Genomic DNA, 25,907 nt, shown 5'->3' with positions numbered 1-25,907 from the left:
GCGCTTAGCATGCGCGAGGTACCGGGATGCCCGGCACCTCCACCCCTTTATCTTAATAATTTTGAAGCTTTTTGAAATTCCTGTATATTTTGATATTTTAATTTAATAGAGCTTTTAAGCAAAATTATTTTACATTTAGACAGTTGAATAGCTTATTGAAGTTTTTTGTTTAGTTTGAAGTGCTTAACTTTTAAAAAACCTGGCTTTTTCAAAATCACTTTTTTTGCTATTAAGCAAAAATATTTACTATCTTTGTTTTTATCAAAAATACATCATTATTCAATTAAACTTTTTAGTTCACATCTACTCATTTTTTATTAAATTTTGAAATTTTTTTTGGGTTTATTTAGCCAGTTTGATATAAAACGAATTTTAAAGCTTTTAAGGTTGCTTGGCTGATGATAAAAAGACTAAACCAAGCTTACAAATAAACATAGTTTTTGAATCTTGATCAGATTACCTACCATTGCAATTAGATATTTACCTCTTTTATAAAGGTTCAAAAAGTGTACATGAATAGAACTAAAAAACTAATTTTTTAGAAAATATTAAAAAATTATATAATTAAATGTACATGAAAATTAAAAAGCTAAAAAACAATATTTTTTCGTTTAGTTTCAATTTGTATCATTAAGCTAAAAATTATGAATCAATAAAAATATATGTAAAAAGTTTACTATCTAGTCTTATGGTGAAACATTTTTATAAAAAGAAGAACACTTTTGACTTATATTTTATACTAATGTTTTACTAAAAACAGAAGAAAAAGAAAGACTTGAACAAGAACAAAAAGAAGCCGAAAAAAGAGGTATTTATTTTATCTTTTTATAATTTTTATTATTAACATTGAACTTAAATTAAATACCAAATAGACCAATTTAGTATATTCTACTCAAATGCCTAAATTTGTTTTTTTAAATCAAAAAGTTCTTGTAAAAGTAAAACAAAATTAATGGATTCAATGTTTCGTAAAATATTTGGTTTTTCTTGGATTGTTTTTTTATATATAGTTTAATACAATAACTTTTCCGAACTTTTTATTTTATTGTTATGAAAATATATTTTTACAGAGAAAACGTATGTGGCACCATTAGATCACAATTTGTCACAGTATGTGAATGACGTCATCAAAAATATTGAACCAATTCCAAGTTACAAAGAACAAGTCGTTGCCTTGGCTCAGTTAGTTTGTTTTATTTAATACAAATCAATATAAAGTTATTAAAAACAAGTTATTAAATTTTTCCAATTAGATTATTTAATATAGTATAAACAATTAGATATTTATAAGAATCAAATCATTTCCTTGGCACAGTTAGTTTTATTTGATTTTATTGTAAAGAATAATCAATTTATATTGAACAAGTTATTGCTCTCGCTTAGATAGTATAAGTATTTAATTATAAATAGTTAACAAATTATAAAAAAACAAGTCATTTTACAGTTTTACTATTTAGTTAGTTTTGTGAATATTTAAGAACTTATAAACAACTAGTTATTGCACTTATTAAACATGTATGTTAATAAACTTTATATTTATACCATTTTTTACTTTTTTGTTTTAGTTTCAAAAAATAAAAGTTCTTATGCTTAAGAAAATATTTTTTCCATAATTATTACTCACAGCTTAGCGTTAAAGTGCTTGAGTAAAGAAGTTGAAGCTTTAAACTTAAGTTGCATATTTTATAAATTGAACTTTTTTTTATAAAAGTATGTATTGAACATAACATGGTTTTTGTTTGTATAGCTTTAAATAAACTTTTAAATAGCATAGTTTAAAAATCTTGTTTTATAACAGTTTATTCAAGATATTCTGTTTGATACAACAGCTAATTATTATTTAATAAAAGTTTAAGTTGCTTAAAATTAGCATAAAGCTGATATTAAAACTTCAGTGTCTAGTTAAAACAATTACTTGCATTAAATACACTCTACAATAGCTATCTAATTTACAAAGTGAGCTAAAACGAAGCCAGACTATCGAACGTTTTACGAAGCTACACGTTTATGACGTAACAATGTAAGTATTTATACATAAAATATCTCCCACTATCGTAGGTCCCGTGGTGTAATGGTTCTCACACTGGACTTTGAATCCAGTAATCCGAGTTCAAGTCTCGGCGGGACCTCTTTTTCAAAATAGTTTTTCTGTAAAAATACATTTAGAGCCTTTTAAATATAAAATTTGAACAGTCCATTTTCATTAGCTTATATAACTTTCGGTTCTATTTTGAAAACTAGTTTGTTTCAACATTTAGTTTAAACACTCAAAAAGTCAAGTAATTATACAAAATGTTTTATCTGCTTTTAAACGAGTATTAATCTATAAATGTGCTTAAAAATTGGTTTTAAGTCTCATTTTACTTTTTATGCTAACAAATTAAAATATAATGAATATCTTTTTTGTAATTATTTATACATAAATAAAGATATGCGAGCTAAATATTTTATTCACAACCAGGTTTCGGTGGCAAAAATTGTAACCTCTTCAAGTGAAATAAAATACTAAACTGCACATAACAATGCTGCTTATTTATTGATTATTTTACAATTTTATTAGTGAAATTAGTCAAATTAGTTATCAGTACAAAAATTTCACTTATAAAATTTGTTTTTTTATTATACTAACTAAACAAGATTTTATTGTACTTTTTATATAAATATGAATTTTTAAATTACTCAAAAGTTAACTTATTAAAAATGTTAATTAGTTTATAAAAAACTTATCAAAACATTATTATATTTTTTTTTTGTAAATACTAAATTCAATTTACTATAAAAAGTTAAAGTTTATAGATTGATGAACTGCCTTTTAAATAACTTTTTTGAATAAATTTTACTAAAAAATACTATATTGCTCTCAAAATATTTAGGAAATAAACAATTTAAATTTTTGAATATCGAAATTAAATGCTTTGCATTTTTAATTGTTAATATGGCTGTTTCGAAAACTAGTCAAATAACATGCTTCTCATTATTATTTTTTTTTTATACGTGCATAAAAATATATTTATATAATGTATACAGGGTTAAAGTAGTTTTATAATTGACTATAAATTTAAAATACTTCAAATTCGTTGTTCTTTTAACTTTTTATCAATTCTTTTCTTTTTTTTAATTTAAAACCCAGTTGCATAGGTTTTTCACAACATTTAAAAGCTCTTTAGAACTTTTACATTTGGAAATTTATGATTAACTGGGAGCCGATCATTTCTAACCCGCTATCATTTCTAACCCGATCACTTCTAACCCGATCACTTCTAACCCGATCACTTCTAACCCGATCATTTCTAACCCGATCACTTCTAACCCGATCACTTCTAACCCGATCATTTCTAACCCGATCACTTCCAACCCGATCACTTCTAACCCGATCATTTCTAACCCGATCACTTCTAACCCGATCACTTCTAACCCGATCACTTCTACCCCGATCACTTCTAACCCGATCACTTCTAACCCGATCACTTCTAACCCGATCACTTCTAACCCAATAACTTCTAACCCGATCACTTCTAACCCGATCATTTCTAACCCGATCATTTCTAACCCGATCAATTCTAACCCGATCATTTCTAAGAAGATCATTTCTAACCCAATTACTTCTAACCCAATTAAACCCGATCATTTCTAACCCGATCATTTCTAACCTGATCACTTCTAACCCGATCATTTGTAACCCGATCGTTTCTAACCCAATTAATAAGCCCTACATAAATTTTATTTCAAAAGAAAAAGAAAAATGCGTAATAATAAGTTTTCGACACTAAACTTTCATAGTTAAGTTTATTATAATTAATTATAACTTAATTACAGTTTATCTTTATATACAATTTACTAGTTGATTTAAGAATTAATATTAAATCAAAGTTCGAGTAAATGACAAGTTCTGAATATTTAAAAAACCTTCTACCTCTACTTTTGGCTTTGTATTAAACAGTATACACTTTAGTTTAAAGAACTTAGAATTTAATGATATTAACTTTAAATGAAACCACCATTATAATTACAATTACTAAATTTTATTAACTGTATTATTAAAATTTTCATAAACGCTGATATTAATATTTTTAAAAAGTTGTATTTCATATAAATTCTCCCTGAATTGGCAAAATGGTAATCTTGTTTCTACACTTAAAAATATATATTAACCATATAGAATAATTTCAAAAGAAAGTACAGAATAGACTTTAACCGCTGCGATACTCATTATATTTCTTACATTGACGACTATCAAAACTTAATATTAAATCCTTAGAATACAAAAGACTTATACTTTTCCTAATGCTTTTTAAAACTAATTAACTACACTTAATTAATGATCAAATTTTAAATCTTATTGTCAAAACAATAAATAAACCAACTAATATCAACAATTAATTTTAACAAAAGATATCTGAATATTAGGTTTTATTTTAAACAAAATAAACTAAACTTCACAAAAAAAACAATTTTGTTGAGATTAATTTGTTTTTAAAACAAATTCTTATCTTAAAAAAAATAAATTAATATATTAATACAGATCGGCTAAATAAATTTCGGGTTAGATATGATCGGGTTAGAAACGATCGGGTTAGATATGATCGGGTTAGAAATGATCGGGTTAGAAATGATCGGGTTTAATTGGGTTAGAAGTGATTGGGTTAGAAATGATCTTGTTAGAAATGATCGGGTTAGAAGTGATCGGGTTCGAAGTGATCGGGTTAGAAATGATCGGGTTAGAAGTGATCGGGTTAGAATTGATCGGGTTAGAAATGATCAGGTTAGAAGTGATCAGGTTAGAAATGATCGGGTTAGAAGTGATCGGGTTAGAAGTGATCGGGTTAGAAGTGATCGGGTTAGAAGTGATCGGGTTAGAAGTGATCGGGTTAGAAGTGATCGGGTTAGAAGTGATCGGGTTAGAAATGATCGGGTTAGAAGTGATCGGGTTAGAAGTGATCGGGTTAGAAGTGATCGGGTTAGAAGTGATCGGGTTAGAAGTGATCGGGTTAGAAGTGATCGGGTTAGAAATGATCAGGTTAGAAATGATAGCGAGTTAGAAATGATAGTAAACCGATTAACTCTATAGTTTGTAACATTAAACAGATTTAAACTAGTTTCATATTTACAGCTAATTTGATTTGATCATGTTAATAGATATTATCAAATCAAAGCCAGTTCATTGTTAGTTTGAACTAAACAGATGCGTTTCGTCATGCAAATTAAGTTTCTAAAATAACTTAAACTTACTTTTTTTCAGCTTTTATAAGCTGTATTGTCGATAAAGAAAAAAAGTTAAACGTTTAATAATATATGAGTAAACGGTTAAAAACAAATTTTTTCATGCTGTACACATGGTCTTAATAAAAACATCTTTCATATTGACCAATCACAGATACTTTTCCTTATGCAAGTTATTTAAACCAATCAAATAACAGATACGTATCGTCATGCATGGGCGGTGAGGTGGAACGTGAGAGGTCACTAGAGTTCAACTGGCAGATTCACGTGGCCGAGTTGAAAGTTCAATATGGGTCAAACGTGGTGCCACTGGGGTCTATTAAGAGGGGAACCTATTTCCACAGAGCTCTACTTTATAAGGTGAAACCTTATATAACTAATTATATTTAATTTAAATAAAGCTCTGCTTTAAAAAAACTGTTTTATTTGTTGCTTAATTTATTAAACTTGTTATATTTTACATAAAATAAAGTAACTTATTTTTAGAACTTCACAATTGTGCTTTTTCCAATATAAAACTGTAGCAATATTATTCACTTTATAGCAATTCGTATTTTATACTTTCAACTGGTCATATCATAAAAATAACACAACCAAAAACAAAATCACAATAAAAACTACAAATAATTTTCCAGGTACTAGCGGACCGCATAGGCATTCCATGCACTTTAATAAGAGGCAACTACAATCTTGCTTGGAATGAAGTTTTACTTTCAGGTAGTATAAAACTGTATAGTATTAAATATATATACAATACATCTAGGTATTAATTTCAGGTAATGAAAAACTGTATATAATAAAGTTAATAAATGTATATAATACAAACGAAGGTTTACTTTCAGATAGTATAAAAGTATATGTCGTAATAGAAATATATTTACCCAGTATAAACTAATTGTTTATATAAAACCACATAAGAATAAATATGTTTATTTAATATAAAATATAATTACTTTCAGGTCCCGTGGGGTATCCCCCATCCAAGTACGTCATAGACCTCATGCACGAACCCGGATTGCTGATGAGGACCTCAAGCCCCCAGGCCCACGTCTATCAGACCATATAAGGGCATGTGTGGTACATATGACCTTATATGATCACGGATGATACATATGACCATATTTGGAATTTTATTTTAAGAACTTTTTGTTCGGTTATTTTTCTTTCTTTTTATTTATTTGTCTTATTTTAATTAATGTCATAAAACTACAATTTTTTGTTAAATTTTGTCTAAGTTATCAAAGCTTAAGGTCATTTACGGTCATAAATGTGTTAAAGTATGATAAAATTTGCACTAACTATCAATTTTAAACATTTTAAGCTTTTATTTTTATTATTTATATCATTTTTTTTTCAAGGTATAAGTTCATCACATTAGTTTATAATAAATTACAAGTGGACTTGTTGCCATACATGGTAATAACTGGTACACATGCCCATATATGGTAAATTCTATTTCACATATTTATTGTGAGCATTTAGTTTATACTATTTCATTTTGTGATGTTTAAAAAAGTTACAAATTAAAAGCTTACAAATAATTACTTTACCCTTTGTTTTGAATTTTTTTTAGCTTGACATTTATATATAAAGCCTTTTTTTTACTGATTTTAAGAAGTTTGGTTAGGTTTAAATAACACTCAATTTTTATTAAGTTAGAAAAAACTTTAAAAATATGGTTTTCACATGAAAATATGGACAGGCTTGCTTTTTTTTTATAATTGTATTTAGCACTGTGTATTAATTTTCTGAAACATTTTTGGCAATACTTTTTTTTACATGTTTTGTTAAACTGTGGTTACTTGTTCATATTATACTGTGTTTTAATAAATTCAAACTGTGTACTAAGGTTTGTATATAAACCTAATTGTTTAAACACTTTATTTAAGGATTCAAAATTGAATTATTTAAATGCAAGTTATAATACAGAATACCGTTTTAAACTAACCTATAAATTGTATTAGATTTATTAACTGAACTTAATAAATTCTTACTGACTGAATTTTCAAATTTATCTTATGTCGATTTGAAAAATTTAGTTTAAGATTTACAGTCTTCAAGGTTCTTAAAAAGTTGTAAATACTAATAGTTGTAAATGTTTACATTTTTTTTGTTAAAGTTTTGAAAATAACTTTGTTATTCAAATTGATTATTTTTTCAGTGTATGGAATTTTTTTAAATACCTAATTTTTAGGAGCTTAACCTTACAAAAAAAAAAAACTTTAAAGAAAGTTAAATAAATGAAAATATTAAGTTTATTCATCATACATTATACAATTTATTAACCTTTTTTTAAGTTTTAATCTATGCTGAAATTTAGACTAACTGAGTAAAAAAAAGTCATTTATGTATACTAATTTTAACATTTATAATCATTACATAAAGTTGTTAGACTTAAAAATTTTTAAAATTATTATCATTGAAAAGTATAAAAGTTTTTGACTAAATAAATTAGTTTTAAAAATCTGAAAATTTTACTCGTGATTAAAGTAGAAAAACTGATAAAAGTTATGTAAACAGATTTGAGTTTTAAAATTTTATTATGAAGCTTGTGTCTTTCAATAACTTTATACTTTTGTAAACAGTTTATGTAAGCACTCTTTTTATTTTGATTATTTAACATAATTAAATATTTATAAAGAATTATTTTAGCTTCCAAAGTTTTATTAATATGTATAAAATCAAAACAATTATAATAACACAATTAAAATATTTACTATTAACTTCCTTAAACTTTTATCTGTGCTTTTCTTGTTAATTTAAATTCATACTAGATGCTAATAAATCTAGTTATTTTAAGTTTAGTTGTGTTTTGATTTTTGTTCATGATATTTTTTATGAACTTAACGTAGTTTTTTAATAAATCATTATTAATACACTGATATTTTTGTTTATGTTACAAGCTAATTTTATTTTTATAGACTTAACTTTTGTTTTAAATGTAATAGAACTAGTGTAGTATTTTACAATCTATGGAAAAGTTAAGTTTAAAGCAGAAGTTCATTAGTTGTTGAAAGCTGTGTTAAGTATTTAAAATACAATAGTTTATTGTTTTATTTTTTATTTACCCCATATGTAGATGTTTATTATAAACTGTTGTTTTAACATTTTATCCTAGCTTTTCAATCAAATTACTTTAAAAATAACTCATTTAAAGACATCTGCATATTTTAAGTTGGAATAATTGCTCAAAAGCTATTGAATGCAAGGTAGTCTTTGAGCAAATTTGTTTAAACATAACTCAATGAGTCTTATCCAAACAAAGTTTCAATTCACATCAGTAACACTTGTGTTTATAAACGCTAAAAACTATTAACGCTCGTGAGCCTGGCTAGCTCAGTCGGTAGAGCGTTGGACTTTTAATCCAACGGTCAGGGGTTCAAGTCCCCTGTCAGGCTCTTTTGCAGAATTTTTTTTTAATCGAGCAATTAAGCTTCTTTTGGTTATTGCTGGCTTCCAATTTATACACTTTCATTTATGCAAGTTTATTTTTTCTTAGCAGTATAAACTTTCTTTTTATTATGACAACACACTTGTTCAATAAAAATATCATATTCTAGTCCCTTGGGTATTTACACTTCAAACATTTTTAATCAACAATGTTTCATTGGACAGTACGTTATTCTAAATATGCTGGTATGCACCAGTTTAAAACTGCGTTAAACAAAATGTCAGTGTTTCTATATATTACAGGAAGGTTTGTAGCTAAATATTGTATATTTTATAAAAATTATCTTCCTTCAAAAGAATCGTTACGTCACTACAAAGTTTAGATGTTTGTATTTTTTGAGCGAAATTATTTTTGTGTAAAAAAGCTGTAACTTTTGTTTTATCATTTTTGATGAAATTATTTTCTGTTTTCCAAATCAAAATTATTACTATAATGTTTACTGTCAAAAAAAAATGAAAATTAACTTAAACAAAAAAACTGAGTAAAGTCATTTTGTTAAATATGTGAATATAATTACATTTGATAAAACAAGTGAATTGTTTTACAATCTAAAAACAATGAAGTGTAATCCAGAAGCTCATAGGATGTTTGAAAGCTTTTTTAAGTAAATTTGTAAAAAATTGTTTATAGGTAGATAAATAAGTATATTGTAAATCGTTTTACAATGTACACTAAACTTTTTATACAATGTTGTATCATTCAATCGGCATAAAAGTTTAAATTTAGTGTTTTTGAACTTTTATATTATAATTAAATTTAATTTCATTCCATTAACAACTAACATTTATATACACTATAACAGTTTATAGCACATAAGATGTGTTATTAATTATAAATTAAACTTTAGTCGTAAATTTAATATAGGCACATGCGCAGGGGTCGGCAAACTACGGCCTGCTTTATACTTTTCAGCTATAAATATACCTTTCAAAACAATAAAATCTAATCGTGGATAAAATCTTACAATTAGGCTGTTTATTTAATAGTTAGTTATTACAAGTTATTACTTACTTAATCATATTTTTATTTAATAATTTCTTTTACAATAACCACTTTTATATAACTGCGACCAGCAAAATGTTTTATCTGAAAAGTTTGCTTGATAATCATAAAAATCTGCCGACTCGGGAGGCTTGAAAGTGTTAGCCGAGTTTGTAGCAATACTAGCGGCAATTGACAGATTGAAGTGCTCTTTTATTGATTGTTTAAACATATTTTTGTTTATATACAGTGTTTATATATAATTTACCACAATCATTTTAAAACAACTGCTGCCAGCGGAAAAAGAAATCCTGTAAAGTGCAGCTCGCGGCTTAAAAAGGCTGCCGACCCCTGAGTTGGGGTCGGACTAAGGGTTGTAAGTCGCGTTTGGATAAGGGCTAAAATAACAAAAAAAAATTCAAGCACATTTTAATACAGTTGTGGCTAATATTCTTAAGTCTCCCGTCGATCCCTTTTATAGCGCTACATAGTTATTTATCTTGATGCTGTATATTAATCTAATAATATGCAGCATTAAAAATGAAATTATCTTAAGGGTTCATGTCAAAACGTAAGCTGGTTTTCATCAGTTCAAAATTGTATTTTGCGCCGAAGCCATGATGATGTACATTCAACCAGTATTAGCTTATGTTCTTATTCATGTCTATTGATTATTTTTGATATCAAACTGTGTTTACGTCACTACAAAGTTCAGACGCAAATTTTGAACGAAACATTTTTTTTTGTGTGAAAAAGTTAAGACATTTGAGTTGAAAGTTTTCGCATGAGTTTATTTGCTTTTCTTTGAAATCAGAATTGAATTAAAATGTTTACTTTTTTAAATAAAAACTTAGATATGACAAAAACACAAAGTAAAGTCGCTTGTTCAAGTATGAATAAGAGTGAAAATATTCGTTGCAATTAGCATAACCATTTCACTTTAGAATTTTAAACCCACTATGTTTGAAACAGTCACGTTATTCATGAAAAATTTAAATTCATTAAATTCACAACTAACGCTTATGTAAACTACTATAATTTATAGTATAAAGATGTGTAAACAATTGTAAATAAAGTTATACGTTTAAAATAAAGATAACAAAATATTAGTTACCTTAATAAATTTTAGGTCGGTTTTCACCAGTGCAAATTTGCTTTTAACGAAACAAGAACTAAAGTTTATTTATATCTTGTTAGCAAAAGCTAGTTTCTTTTTTCTACCTTACAAATTATTTTTCCTACAAAATATCACTACGTCACTAAACAGTTTAGATGTACTTAATTTGCAAAAATTTTTTTTGTGTAAAAATGTGATCTTCAGTGAAGTTTTTAAACAAGTTCAAATTTAATACTCTATCTACAATCAGTAAATGATATAAAATGTAGAGATTTTAAACAAAACCTTAATTTAAATAAAACAACTGTTAGGCACAAAAAAATCCAGAATCAAATAAGTTCCATGTTTGATAAATGCATACTAGTTTTCACCAGTTAAACTTTTATCTAGCAGCATCAATTTTAATGTGCTTTTGAGTTCAAAATTGCTGGTAGCTTGTTTTATAATTTATAAATTAGTTTTTCTTCAAAACATTATTTACGTCACTACAAAGTTTAGAGGTACTTTTAAGGCAAACTTTTTGGTGTAAAAAAGTTATGAGCTTTGAGCGAAGATTTTTGCATAAGTTCATTACTGTACAGTGACATCAGAAACCAAGTAATAATATTAACTCTTGAAAATAAGTAATGCTAAAAATAATGGTAAATTTAAAACCCTGAACCCAAATTAATTTATTGAAAAACAATTGTTTGACAAACATTGTTGTGCTCAATGAGCTCATCAGTGTTAATAAATATAACTAACTTAATGGAGGCATGTAGAATATAGTAGTACTAGTAAACACTAACTGTTGGCTTAAAAGTTCAAAATGAACACTTTACATACAAAAACTAATTTGAGTTTAAAGAATACTAAAGGTAAATTTTTATAGCTTGTTAATATACTACGTAAAGTTTAGCGCTAACAATTTTATTAATTTTTAAGTGTACGCCGGTTTACACCAGTTCAAACTTATTGGCATGAAAAACTAGATGAAGCAATTATTAAAAATTAAAATTGCTAGTACTTTATTTTATGTTCAATAAATTAATTGTTCTTCAAAACAATCACTACGTCACTATAAAGTTCAGATGTACTTTGAAAGCTTTTTTTTGTGTAAAAAATTGTAATTTTTTTTGAAAGCTTTTACTCAAAATCATTATTGTATCTAATAAAGAATATTAGTTAAGAAGTTTACTCTTTAAAGAATAACATAAAATATATCTAAAATGTTGTAAAACTTTTAAATCCACTTAGTTAATTTAATTAGTTAAAACTACTATGAATCAAAAAAAAAGGTTTAGGTTTAAAGTGTTAATGCAAGTTTTTCAAAGCTTTATTTCAGTTCATAGTAGCTAGAAATCAAATTACATTCACTTCACAGGAAGATAAATAAAAATATTTTTTAGTTTTTATGAAACTAAGTTATAATTTAATGATGTTTTTATGAACATAGTGTGTTGTATTTTATTGCAGTTTTCATGTCTATAATCAAAAAACTTTTAATAACAGATATAAATAACAACTTTAGCCGAAAAACTTCAATTACAAATCAAATTGTGATAGTAAGATAGAATATGTTTCACATAAATATTTTTTTTAAACATGTACAATTCCAATTGTTTATACATAAACTAAAATTCTTTCAAAGTTTTAAAACTTACACGTTAGTTAATGAGCTTAAAATTATATAAACTTCACCATTAAACTATAGTAGCTAAAACTTTAATTCCTTAAACAATAAATAATTTTTTGCACATTTACGACAACTTACAAACGCTTCAAACTTTTGTTGACTTAAAAGCTATAAAAGACTTTTAAACTTGTAAAACACGCCAAAGTTTAATTAGCAGCTTAAGTGTGTGTTTGGCACTTAGGAGACGCGCAGCGAATTTAGATGTATATAAACGCAATTAGCATAATTTACAAACAGCAGAGTGGCGCAGCGGAAGCGTGCTGGGCCCATAACCCAGAGGTCGATGGATCGAAACCATCCTCTGCTACTTTCTCGCTGTAATCGTATAGTGGTTAGTACTTCACGTTGTGGCCGTGACAACCCAGGTTCGAATCCTGGTTACAGCATTTTTTTTGCTTTAAATTATAGTACTGAATAAATAGTATTATATAAATGCTTTACCTATTCTTTATTAAAAATTCGTTAATTATTTACATTTTTAAATAACTAAAACACATTTTAAGGGAAAAATACATCACTGTTTGATAAATTACAAACTACTTGGAAGCTTTGTCATACTTGAATTTGGTTTAATTAACTGATACTAATATTATTTTTCTGAAATTATTCAATGCTGTCTAAACACGTGAATTTTTCAGTTTCAGAAAAAAGTTATTTATCTTTTCATTATGTCATTTGCTAAAAATTAAGCTTAACATTTTAATTAAATATTTTTTTTTACATTAAGAGCACTACAACACAACACCTAAGTTTACATCTAACAGCTTTATAATATAGTTGTTTCAAACCATACCTTGTACTTACAAGCTTTTTTTAAACTTTAGTTTTATTTTGTCTCAGAAAATGCTTTTAGATGCTTTATAAGCATAAGTTTTAATTCAGTCAGTGTTTTCATATGTTTGTATTTTATTAGAAAAATTTAATAACCTGTATTTTATAGAGAAGAACGTTATAATGATATAGTACAGTTTCATTAATTAATAAAATAAAGGTCGAGGTGCCGGGCATCGATCCCGGTACCTCGCGCATGCTAAGCGCGCGCTCTACCATCTGAGCTACACCCCCACACGTTAATATTCGAATTATTGCGAACATAAAATTCATAAGAGCGAGTTAAAAGCTATCGGTGAACTTACTTCATATGCGCAAAGGAAGTAATAGAGCTCATGTTACTTTTCACCAGCTATTTATTAACTTGATTACTTTTCACATAAAAGCTACTTATCTTCATATAGCTTAACAGTTTTACTTGTTAATAGTAGTTGTTCAACTAATGAAACTGGCTAACAAATTGTTCTATTAAAAATAACAACTGTGTATCAATACTGTTTTTAATTGAAAATACTTAAAACCATTCTAATTTATTATCTAAAAAACTTAAACCAAATAAAAAATTTAGAAAAACAAACAATAAAATTAATATTACAGCTTATAAACAAACTTAAACAAAAAAAATATATAAGAAATTCTGTTCAAAACATCACAAAAGTATATCAACAGCTACATCTAAACCAAATAAACCATAACTTTAAATCTAGTTGATACAAATTTTTTCAACTCAATTTTTACTTGAATTTATACTTCATCAGTTACTGTAGTTTTAACATGAGTCTATACTACTACTTGATAAATAACTAATAATAATCTTGACTCTGATAAAACTAAAAATCTATTATTGTTTTAGTTGAAAATGGTTTTTATATGATTAGAGTTTTTAATCTTCTTTAAAACTTTTACAAAACTGACTATTAATTTGTTCTAAGTTTCTCAATGTTTAATCATTAGTCATTAAGTAAACAAAAAAGTACATGTATATCATATTTATAGTTTATTCTGTCACAAAAAAACTTGTAAATATGTAATCGAAAGAAACATGTAAGATGAGCTATAAACTTTTATATTTTGTTTGTTTAGAGCTTTTTTGTAAAATGAAACTAAATTTCAACGAAATACTATTTAGTTTTAAAACAGATTTTTGAGCTAAACACATTTTTACAAATAATGGAAATGAAACTTTTTGTTTTGATTTTTTTAGCAATTGTTCAGCTTACTGTCAGTGAAAACAACTCATCCAATGTAGTTAGAACAGGTTAGTTGGCAGTTTAATATTTAATCTAAAGTAGAATTAAATTTCTAGCTTAGTAAAGGTATTTTGATTTGAATTTTAGTTATCTTGCTTTTAAAAAAATTATAAGTTGTTAAAATTAAAGTTACTATAAGAATATGAGCTACATTTTTTAAACAATGTTTTAACTGAAGTATAACCATATTTTATTAAAACAACTCGTTGTTTAAATTATGCTACGGTTTGTATTTTTATTTTTAGTAGATACCAGCAAATAAAGTATATAGAAGATACATACTTTTTAATTAAACAATTAAAATGTGCTTTTATTATAAAACTTCGAACACTACACGTTTATATATGAATATTGTTAAACAAATAATTGCACTGAACTTTACTTAACTTTTTTTTATAGAAATACAGTTTACTGATAAAACTGACTTATTTTAATCGCTTATCAAAAACGCATCTAACTTTTAATCTGTTAATAAAGTCTGTTATGTCAAAAAATAACAGAATATACATTTGTAAAACGTTATTAAAGGTTTACAACATTTAGTTTTTTTAATATATGCTTTTAATGACCGCTATATAACTCTGAAACTATTTAACATTTTGAGTTTTACTAACTTGCAATTTAGAAGCTTGCAACTTACTATGATCAGTATTATTTGATATAAAGCTGATTTAATATTTTAATAAACTTCAATAAACTTTCACAGACATATTTTATGAAAATTTAAGTTTGTCTTTAAGTAGTTTTCCAGGGAAAGTTCCAATTTTAATTTTTCAGGGAAATTCCCGTGGTTGAGAAACCCAGATGACGACATGACGAGCAAGATAGTGGGAGGGACGGACGCATACTTGGGGGAATACCCGTACCAATGCTACCTGCAAATAAGGGTTTCCATGACGATGGCTAGTAGTTGTGGGTGCTCAATTGTGAGTGATGAGTGGGTTGTTACTGCTACCCATTGTACAGTGGGGTGGGTTGTTTGAATTTCTTAATAAATTAATGTTAATCTAAAAACTAATTACTCAATCAAACTATCAAGAAAATTAAGACTCTAAATTGGTTAATTCGTTTGTTGCGTTCAAAAATGCAGTTTGTTACTTATTTTTAATCTCATTAGTGTTTTAATAATTTGCAATAAATTTTGGGGTTTGTTTTAAAACTGACTTTAAACTGGTTTATTTTTTTAGTAATTTTCAACAAGTTTAAGTTATACTATGTCACTTAAACAGAAAATTTTCGTGCATACTTTTTATGCTTTACGAACTATTATTACCAGGAAAATTTAAAGTTTTAAAATTAAAACTTAATAAAACATGTTGTTGTGATATTTCAGCAAATCAGCCAGTGTTATGTTAGTTGCAGTCGGTTTTGTGAACTTTGATGACCTTAATCGAGGTAAAAACGGAAAAAGTGTGAACGTTGCACGGAAAATCGAATATCCAGGTTTTATGTTACTTTATATTTATCTAAGTACAACAGTTTTAGTTATTTACTTTTCCGTTAACTATATAGATTAAAATAAGTTTCGTGATAAAAGTGTTAAGCTTATGATAATTAATAGGTACACTGCTAGAACTAAAGTTCAGCCTTACTTAAAGTCTAACAATGTTTAAAACTTTTATATTTTCTAAGTTTTTTTTTTCTTGCTTTAAAACTAAATAAGCTTTGAACCATATTTTAAGTCTATATAAAAAGATTCAAAAACTGTTAAAACTTGCATTGCTTACAAAAAACACTTGTTAATACTTTGAAAAAGCTCCAAGTTAAGCAAATGATAAAAATTACACAGGATATACAGACCCAAATGAAGGAAAAGACATTACACTATTGAAACTGAGAACAAAACTAAAGTTTGACGAATATATTGACAAAATTAACTTGCCACCCCAGGGTATTGACATTCCTGTGGGTAGCACTTGTGTCATTACTGGGTTTGGAGCCCTTTCTGAAGGTTGTTTAATAAAAAATTTTTTATTTCATTAGTTATTTGATTTCCTTGCAAAAAACCTATTCAAGTTCTAATTTTACATAGTACTTTGTTGTTGTAGCTGCTTACAAACTAATACTTTTGCATATGTAAAAGGTTTATTAACAATAAACTATTAATAACTTTGTTGACGCTGTACAAAACAATTATAGTTTCAAACGTTTATGAAATACCAATAATCTTTACAAGTATTTTTTAATTTTTTACAATATTATTGTACTGCTGGTAAAACCTAAAAAACAACTCAAACAGGAGGACAATCATCAGAAACGTTGCAGAAAGCAAATGTAGAAGTACTCAGCAATCAGCAATGTGAAGATTGGTACTCTAAACTGGACAGGAGATTTGAAATGATCGATACATTGTTATGTGCTGGGTTAGTTTAAGTAGGAGTTTAAAAAACAGTTTGTGAGATAGTAAAGCTTTTTGGAAGCTTATTGATTTTTTTAAATATTTTTATAAACACTTACTTTATTGAAATAAACTAATTAAGAAGTTTCAAAGCTTTTTAATCTCTTCGTTTAGTGAACAAAAAACGTTTTTTGGATTTTAAAAAGTTTTTGCTGATATAAATTCCGTCTAAAGTACTTATATAAGTTACTACACTACTAAAAGTTAGTTTTGATGATATCAAAGCAACGTTAAGTAAGCTCAACGTATAAATCAAGTTCGTTTATACAATAAAATCGTTTTTAGCATAACTTGACATCTGAAAACTTGCACCGATAGTAAATAAAAATACTTTAAACAATATTTTTCAGCAAAGCGTACGGTACAATCGACTCATGCCAAGGTGACAGCGGCGGACCACTTGCTTATTACGAGGACGGCAAACCGTACTTACACGGAATAACCAGCTTCGGATACGGGTGCGCGCGACCCATGTACCCAGGAATATACACCAGGGTTTCTGAGTATGCGGATTGGATAAGAAAAATTATCGGTGAAAGTCAGTTCTCGTTCAGAGGTTAATTTAAATAAATTATGTTAATTGAAGTATAAAACTATTGTAGTTTGAATTTAGCACCTGTCGAAGTTCATAAAAGAAAAAAGTATAATTAACTAATTATATATGTTTGTTAATTAGCTAACTATTGTAAACTTTTTGTCTAAAAGTTTTGAATTTCGGCATCAAAATATTTACTTGCTAGTATTCCATTAAGATTGTCCAAATTTTTTTATGTTAAACTTAATTAACAAATTCAACGAAAAATAGCACAACCAAGTTATTGTTATACAATTTAGTACTTACAACACAGATATTTAAATTTGACTTCATAACTTCTTTCTACTTCGTTAGCATTAAATTATTTCTTCTTAGATACTAATTTTTTTAAAAGAGCACATTTTGAAAACGTTTAGAAAATGATTACTTGTACTTTATAATAGCACTTGTTAATATAACCTAGAACTTTTTAAAATATTTTTATTTCAAGAAAACCAAGAGTTTTTCAAAACTTTTACTGTTAAAAAGTAAGAACTTGTAAAAAAAAAATGCTTAAAATAGAGTTTAATACCTTATACTTGTTAGAATTGAGTATTTTTAAACGTTGTTACGAAATTCTAAGCTATAAAATTTGAAACAAAATATATTCCAAAATCAGCTTTATTATTGGATTTTCTAGAAAGTTGTCTGATCAGACTTAATTAATTTATTCATTAAAATTTTATATACATTATCTAAAAATATATAAGTTTTAATGATACTTTCATGTCACTTTTAAAATTCGCTTTTAGTATAAAAAAGACAATTATTTAAAAGTTCTAGGTTGTTTAACTTTTAATAAAACATATTTAAAAGAATAAAACATTTCCAATCGTATGCATCCTTAAACAGGCAAAGTTATCGATACAAAATTATGTTCAATAAGCTTGATATAACATAAAATTTGAAAATGTGAAGCTAAACCAAAAGATATCCATGTAAGTTTAAGCATATACATACAGAAAATATCAGAGCTTTCATGATAAAAACCTTGTTTGAAAAATACGCGCAATTTAAAGTAAACATACGAGTTTCAAAACTGTCATACATTGAAGTTTTCTCAGTTGAGCTTGAAAATACAGGCGACATTGACTTTTGTAATCATAAAGTTAAACCAAAAGCAAGCACAAAATTTTCAAAGGATACATAGAGAAAATATCAAATTGATCATATGTTAAGTAGTGTTAAAAACCTGCTTTAACTTTCATGCGTTTATTGTAAAGCAAACACACAAGTTTAAAAATTGAAATATTTTCTCAATTGAGCTTGTCAAATACAGATGACATTGACTTTTGTAGTCATGACGACGACGCGTGCAGTGAACACGCTTCATGCATGAGTGATTTCGACGGTTATAAGTGTGTTTGTAACGATGGATATGTTGGAGATGGATTTAACTGCGATGGTTTGTTTTTGATATATTTACTACTTTTTCCAAAAGATATGAATAATAGTTTTTGATTCTCTTAAACAATTAGGAAGTTTAAAAAACTATAAGGTATATTTTCTATCTGCTTTTAAGTTTTTCATTTTTGTAAAAGCAACTCAAAATATTAATTGGTGATATTCTTTTTTTAATGTTATAAATATTTGTTGAAAGCTTTGAAAGTAAATGTTAATTAAACATCGTAATGTACAAAAAGCAATAATTTTTAAAAATACAAAAATACTATTTACTTCTAAGAATTGCTGTAAATAAAAATAATAATACAAGCATCAATTGTGTTACATGGTAAAAACGTTACATCAAAAAAACAGAATATATGATTTTTAAAACTAACAAAACACAAAATTTTTTTTTTATGTACATTAATTACCACTAATACTTCTTTTTAAAAGTTTTTATTTTACTTACATATATTTTTATTACACTTTTATAATTTTATGTTTAAATTTTGTTTCAGAAGACAACAGCGCAACAAGTATGACGAGTTCATTATTGGTGGTTATATTTAGTTTTTTAGTTTCTTTAATTACTAGAAATCATTGTTAAATATGAAAAAACTATCTTATTTTTTACATTCTTAAAAAAATATTTTGTAACATTGTGGTTAGAAAAACAAACGTTTTAATAATTCTTAACTTATACAGTCAGCAAATTTCATTGCTAACGAATTAAAACAGAATATGTTTTAATGATCAGAAGTAGTTATTTTGTTGTTCAAATAAAACAGCAGTAAGCTACTTTGTGTTTATTAAACTTTCATTAAGTTTCAAAGTTTGATAAAATGACATAATGAATGATTCAATTAACAACATTTTTATATTAACGAAACTTGATACGAGAACGACATTTTTAGCTGTAATTTTTAAATGCTATCTATTTCATTTTTTTTTACTTTCAGTAGTTTACTTACGACTTCTAATCTTTATGGTAATAAATCGTACTTTATATCAGTAGTTTAAAGTTTTATGCATAGTTTGAATACAAATGCAAATTGAATATAAACTATGTGTTATTAGCAAAGTACCTTAATTAAACTAACTTAGTAGTCTAATGATAATTAAAACCCTTTTATTGCCTCAATTAATCTTATCGAGTTTAAGCTGCAAACATTTTATTTCAGAAATGATAAGATGTTAAGTATGAACAAAAAGTAACACTTTAAACTGTTTAATTTAATGCACATTTGGTATATGTGTATAAAGCATAAAATTTAAATAAAGTGTAAAGTTTTGTATAACTAGCAAAGTAATTTAATTTAATTAGTAATAAATTGTGTGATGTAATGTTTAAAAATCATTTTATCGCCTTAATCAATCTTATCAAGTTTGCTTATTTTTACTTAGAAAGTAGTAAGTTAATTAGCATGTATAACTTTGAAAATAAAAGAATTTGCTATATTATAAGTTTATTTAAATAATTTAAGTTAAAGTTGTTTACTTATAGAATCCTGCCTTGTTATAGCCTATTTGTTTTATTTATTTTAAATCAAAATTAGTTAGATGTTAAAAATATTAACTTTAAATAGAAGTATATATTATGCAAGTATTTATTCATAGTTTAAACAATAAAGATAGTTTGAATAACGGAACAGTTTCTTTATATTATTACGAGCTACTTGTATGCGTCAATGATGCAAATGAAGCTTAAGCCGGACAATTATATAAACGCAATTATTCGCTAGTAAACATGTGGGGGTGTAGCTCAGATGGTAGAGCGCGCGCTTAGCATGCGCGAGGTACCGGGATCGATGCCCGGCACCTCCACTTTTAAATTCATTTTGCAACAAAAAATAGGTATAAACTATAAAGTGTAATTTGTAGCTTTTGATTTTTTGTATTTTATGCGGTGAAAGGTGCAAAAACTTTTTTTTCAAGGTAATAAATACAGTAATAAAAGGTATCTTAATGTTATAAACCGTTTTATATTAAACTAGTTTGAAAGTTAAAGTGATGTTTTTAGTATTTAGAAGAAGACCATTGTAGATTAAAGGTAAGTTTTTATATACAATAACTTGTTAACTAAATACAATTTCGCAGTTTTTTTTTGTTGCTTAAGAAATTTAGTTATAATATGGTAGCTCACAAATTTTTAAGTAACATATCAAGGATTATGCTTATAAGTATTTGTTTAAGATACGAGTCAATAGTGAGTAAACTAATTAAGTCAGAGTAACTTGTATGTATATGACTAAATTCTGATGAAGTAAAATCCTGTTCTCATAAACTTTTTGAATAAATGTTTAACTAGGTTTGAATGAATAAAAGTTTAATAAATCCAAGTCTATCTAATATGCAACCTTGCTAATTTAAAGTTTAAGTTGTTCATCACATTATAGTGAAAATTTCTCAGTATAATTTCATATGATAAGACTTTTGTTTTCTGTTGGTTAATTTTTCCAAAGTTTTTATTAGTAGAAAATTTCCATACAAAGTTATAACAATAAATTTTAATAGTATCTTCTTTATAAACACTTTTAAAAATTTTTAAAGAAGTGTTTTAACTAACAGTAACTCCTAATTATAACAAATATAAACGTTCGTTAAACAAGTAAAAATAAAAAAGATGCTGTAACCAGGATTCGAACCTGGGTTGTCACGGCCACAACGTGAAGTACTAACCACTATACGATTACAGCGAGAAAGTAGCAGAGGATGGTTTCGATCCATCGACCTCTGGGTTATGGGCCCAGCACGCTTCCGCTGCGCCACTCTGCTGTTTGTTAATCTTGCTAATTGCCTTTATATACTCAAAACTGAATACGCATCTAAACAAACTTTCCTAGTAACTGCCTCATCAACCAATTAAGTAGAATATTCATCACAGTTTACAAGCTAACTTATTATATAAAACTGTTTTCTACTGTAAGTTAGTAATAAGTCATAAAGTAATTTTTGTTTCAACGTAGACTTTTATGCAACTTTAAGTATCTTGTTTAAATAAAACTAATCATCTAAAACATTACGTTAAACTACTTGAACTTATGATTATTTGTCATATTAAGTTTAAACATATATTTGAAAAAAAATTGTGTTATCTATGTTAAAATAAACAAATAGATTAAGCCAAGGTTATTTATCTTAAGAAAAAACTTATACAAGCTGTGTTTAATGCGCATTTGAAATTATGAAATTAAGTCGTGTAAAACCATGGCAACAATTTACTGAGAATATTAAAACATTTAATCAACTAAACAAGTTTTAGCAGTTTAGTAAATAAAACCTAAACCTTTTTAAAACTGTTTAAACATGTAAACCAAGTAAGCACAACACTTGCAGTCTTACTTAATATGTAACTTTAAATTGGAGAATATGATTAAATTTGAAAAAGCTGTAACTTTAAAGTTTAATGATTGTGACTTTAATAAAGTTTTAAGCTTTAATTTAAAAATCACATTGTTTTTACTCGAAAAACGCTAGGTATTATTAACAATTGCTTTATAAATAACACTGTTGGTTATTATACATAGTATTCTCATTTATTAAGCTTTGCATATGAATTTGTAGTATTTCATAAAAACAAGTTAGTTTATGAGAATCGTTAAAAAAACTAGAAAGCATAATTATTCAAAACAAAGCTAGTTGTGGAAAAAAGCAAGGGCCCGTCCGGGATTTGAACCCGGGACCTCCCGCACCCTAAGCGGAAATCATACCCCTAGACCAACGGGCCACTTGCTACCAATCAACGTTTTGCATTTATAAATTTCACTTATTGTGTGACGTAATAATAAGATTTTTGAATGCATCAATAATCATAGCATCTGGTTTTAGTTGGTTTGAACTTTAAAATGCCTTCATCAACGAAATATTTTATTAAATGCAACTAAATATTTTTTAATAACATCAAAAAAAACAAAATAAAAATTTATTGAAAATAACTAGTGCTTTAATTTACTTTAATATATTTTACAGTTATAATAGTTGCTTTACTTACCAAAATTAGACCTAGATAAAAATTAATTATGTATTTAGTTCGTTTGCAAGCAAAACTTGAAACAAAGTTTTAAAAGAGTTTATAAACCATTAGAAAGTTATACAAGTTTAAGAAAAATTGTAGGACTTACTTACATTGGTCTATTACTTTTCACTTACTATATTAAACATAAAAAAATTTCAAAACCACTAAACTTCGTTTTAAAATAGTTATACTTAACGGAGTTCTATTTTATATATAGAGCTCACTGTCACTACACTTTTCTATATGCTGCTTACCATAACCAAAAATGGTAATATACATACCAAAAATAACCATGCATCTTTAATTTATTTTAAACATAATAGAGTTTGTTTAAATTTAGACTAACTAAAATCAACTGAACGCGGGTAAGCTATTCACTTGGTACAATTTGTACTTTTCCAAAAGAAAACTAGCTTATTTTTAAGCTTTTTTCTACAAAAATTAAGTTTATTAAGCTATTAAAGTATGTATACTAACAAAAAATAGAAAATATAAAAATTTAAAATGAAAAAAATAGAAGAAGTTTCTTGTTTTAAAAAACCAAAATAAACTTTGTTTTTTCTTTACAAAAGGTTATATGCTGCTAACCTTGTCTAAGTGAAGGCTTATTTTTTGTTGAAATCAATAAAAAAATTACTTTAAGTAATTACTTATAAAGTTGTTACAACTGTAAGTATTTTTAAAATTTTTGGTAGCCTTGTTTTGAAAAGCTTGCATATTTAATATTTATCAATAGAAACAAAAATCAATACAAAGTAGATACTTATGCACATTTAACCAACTTATATAATTTTTTTATCTTAGTAGTCCAAGTCAAGCATATTTCTCTAGTTAGTATATAAGCATCAAACATATTAGTAATATATTCTTATGAAGTTATTTTTAATTAAAATTTAATTTGAATGCTTCTTGTTTTTAACACTACAAAATTCAAAAATACTTAAACAAAACGCAATTCATTAGTTAAGCATACAAGTTAGTGAACTTTAAGTTATGTTTGTTTAGAACAAAGCACTAGTAATAAGTTCAAGCAATAATGCTGTTAGCTTTTAAAAGCTTACACATTTATAAACGCTATATTGTGCCTATCATCATCTGTCAGGATGGCCGAGTGGTCTAAGGCGCCAGACTCAAGCGTAATGGCTCATCGCTATGCGATGCTGAGTGTTCTGGTCCACAATTGTGGGCGTGGGTTCGAATCCCACTTCTGACACATTTTTGATAAATTTTGCTCTGAATTCCTGTTTTAGTAATAAGCTAGTTTCAATTATATTTTGCAAGCTAGTTTTAGTTTATTTCCAATCGTGAAATATATACAAAATTTAATTTTTTGTATTGACCAACACTATACTATACTGGTTTTTTCATTAGTTCTAAGCCGAGTAAGTTTAAAATTTTAAAAACTTTTGATCGAAATCAAAACTACTTAAAACGTTATGTTTTGATTTGTTTTAAAGATTTTTTTATTTTGAGTCAAGTGATTTTAGTTGCATAAATTAGTTTATAAGGCTATGTGCTTTAATTACATTTTAAGTATTGGGGTTAGGTTTTCAAAAAGCTTTTAAAGCAATTGTACTGTTTTTTTTTCCTTGGAATTATACTGTTTAGTTAGACTAACTTAGAAGAAAAAAATATTACTGGTACTTTATTATAATTAAAAATAACATAAATTTATTAACTTATATACGACGAACTAATGAATGGTATTTTGTTCAAACTAATACATTTCGACAAACGAATATAAAAATATACTAAACAACATCAACTACAGATGATATTTTGTATACAAAACTAGAAAGCTTCAAAAAAAGTAAACTTCCTTTAATTACACAATTAAAACTAATGTAAAATGATAGTTAAAAAAGTTTTCAAAACTTTAAGTAGTTGAAATATTTTCATTAACTTATGCATACATAAATTAGAACTTTAATAAAAATAAAACTAAAAAACAACAAAAACAACAAAAACATCTATACTAAAATAATATTACTTCATTTTTGTGGGCGGTACCTAACAAATTGAATTCTGTTTGCAGACAATTTATAACTATTTTTTAAGTTGACAAAAAACTAATCATGTCTTTTTTTTTCTTTTTTTTTTATGATATTTTATGGTCTTTATTCTTTGCTGAAACTAAAGTTTATTTTAAAAACATAGACTTTTTTTTTTTAAATAATCTAAATTACATATATTAGATATTTTTTTGCTAAAATTATGATAAGTTTAATTAAGTCTAACACTAAAAAATATATTGTTTAATGAACGAAATAAAAATGTTCAAAAAGTTTAGTGTAAGGACCTGGTGTACGAAAAAACTTTCGGTTATCGAGTCGCACACCACATGCTTTTACAATTTCTTATAAGCTAAAAGTTTTTTTTTTCATTCTGAACTTTTAAACCATAAGAAAAAAACAGTCTATAACATGAAATGAGAGAAAGCAAAGTTAAACGAAAACCAACTAATTGCTGTGTTTACTTAAAAAAGTTTTATTCATAACGTACTCAAAAACTTTTTTGATAACATAAAAATGATAATACAGTGTAAGTCTAAAACTTAAAAGAATAATAATAGAAGTAGAGAACAATTTTAGATTTGTTAATTAACTTTAACTTTATTTATAAAACAAGATTAAGAATACTAATACCAGAAATGAAATTACTTGAAAAATAGGTCACAACTTTTTTTAAAAAGGTAAAACTGTAATAAGATGAAGTTTTTTTTACGTTAAACTTTATTAGTATTCTATTACAAAAGCTAAACTTTACTTTTTTTTTTAATAGTTGATTAAAATAATTACAAAAGTTTGTAGTTATTACCGTTACTGGATCGACTACATCTTTTTAAGTTTTAAATAGCTTTAAAACTACGGGTATCAACATCATTACAAAGTTAATTCTCACATACATTCTTCCTAAGTTTGAGTATAACACACCAGTCTAGTCTCCATATTTAAAAAAAGATATTGATATTAAGCAGATAGAATCTGTTCAAAAAAAAAAAAAACAAGA

General features: G+C 26.2%; 9 non-coding genes across 9 annotated transcripts; 6 read left to right on the top strand and 3 right to left on the bottom strand.

The window, feature by feature from the left end:
• The first annotated feature begins 2,057 nt into the window (after positions 1–2,057).
• On the top strand, positions 2,058–2,129 carry Trnaq-uug (transfer RNA glutamine (anticodon UUG)). Its single transcript has one exon. It is a non-coding gene; the product is annotated as a tRNA-Gln (tRNA).
• A 6,416-nt stretch (positions 2,130–8,545) lies between these two features.
• Positions 8,546–8,618, top strand: Trnak-uuu (transfer RNA lysine (anticodon UUU)). The gene has a single exon. It is a non-coding gene; the product is annotated as a tRNA-Lys (tRNA).
• Positions 8,619–12,679: 4,061 nt separating this feature from the next.
• On the top strand, positions 12,680–12,751 carry Trnam-cau (transfer RNA methionine (anticodon CAU)). Its single transcript has one exon. It is a non-coding gene; the product is annotated as a tRNA-Met (tRNA).
• Positions 12,752–12,758: 7 nt separating this feature from the next.
• Positions 12,759–12,830, top strand: Trnah-gug (transfer RNA histidin (anticodon GUG)). The gene has a single exon. It is a non-coding gene; the product is annotated as a tRNA-His (tRNA).
• A 7,804-nt stretch (positions 12,831–20,634) lies between these two features.
• On the top strand, positions 20,635–20,707 carry Trnaa-agc (transfer RNA alanine (anticodon AGC)). The gene has a single exon. It is a non-coding gene; the product is annotated as a tRNA-Ala (tRNA).
• Positions 20,708–21,507: 800 nt separating this feature from the next.
• Trnah-gug (transfer RNA histidin (anticodon GUG)) lies at positions 21,508–21,579 on the bottom strand. Its single transcript has one exon. It is a non-coding gene; the product is annotated as a tRNA-His (tRNA).
• Positions 21,580–21,586: 7 nt separating this feature from the next.
• Trnam-cau (transfer RNA methionine (anticodon CAU)) lies at positions 21,587–21,658 on the bottom strand. The gene has a single exon. It is a non-coding gene; the product is annotated as a tRNA-Met (tRNA).
• Positions 21,659–22,538: 880 nt separating this feature from the next.
• Trnap-agg (transfer RNA proline (anticodon AGG)) lies at positions 22,539–22,610 on the bottom strand. Its single transcript has one exon. It is a non-coding gene; the product is annotated as a tRNA-Pro (tRNA).
• Positions 22,611–23,995: 1,385 nt separating this feature from the next.
• Trnal-caa (transfer RNA leucine (anticodon CAA)) lies at positions 23,996–24,111 on the top strand. Its single transcript has 2 exons — positions 23,996–24,033; positions 24,066–24,111. It is a non-coding gene; the product is annotated as a tRNA-Leu (tRNA).
• The last annotated feature ends 1,796 nt before the right edge of the window (positions 24,112–25,907 follow it).

This window comes from Thalia democratica, chromosome 2 (genome assembly GCF_965202585.1).
Source record: "Thalia democratica chromosome 2, ktThaDemo2.hap1.1, whole genome shotgun sequence".
NCBI lineage: Eukaryota > Metazoa > Chordata > Thaliacea > Salpida > Salpidae > Thalia > Thalia democratica.
This window is presented reverse-complemented; position numbering and strand designations above follow the sequence as displayed.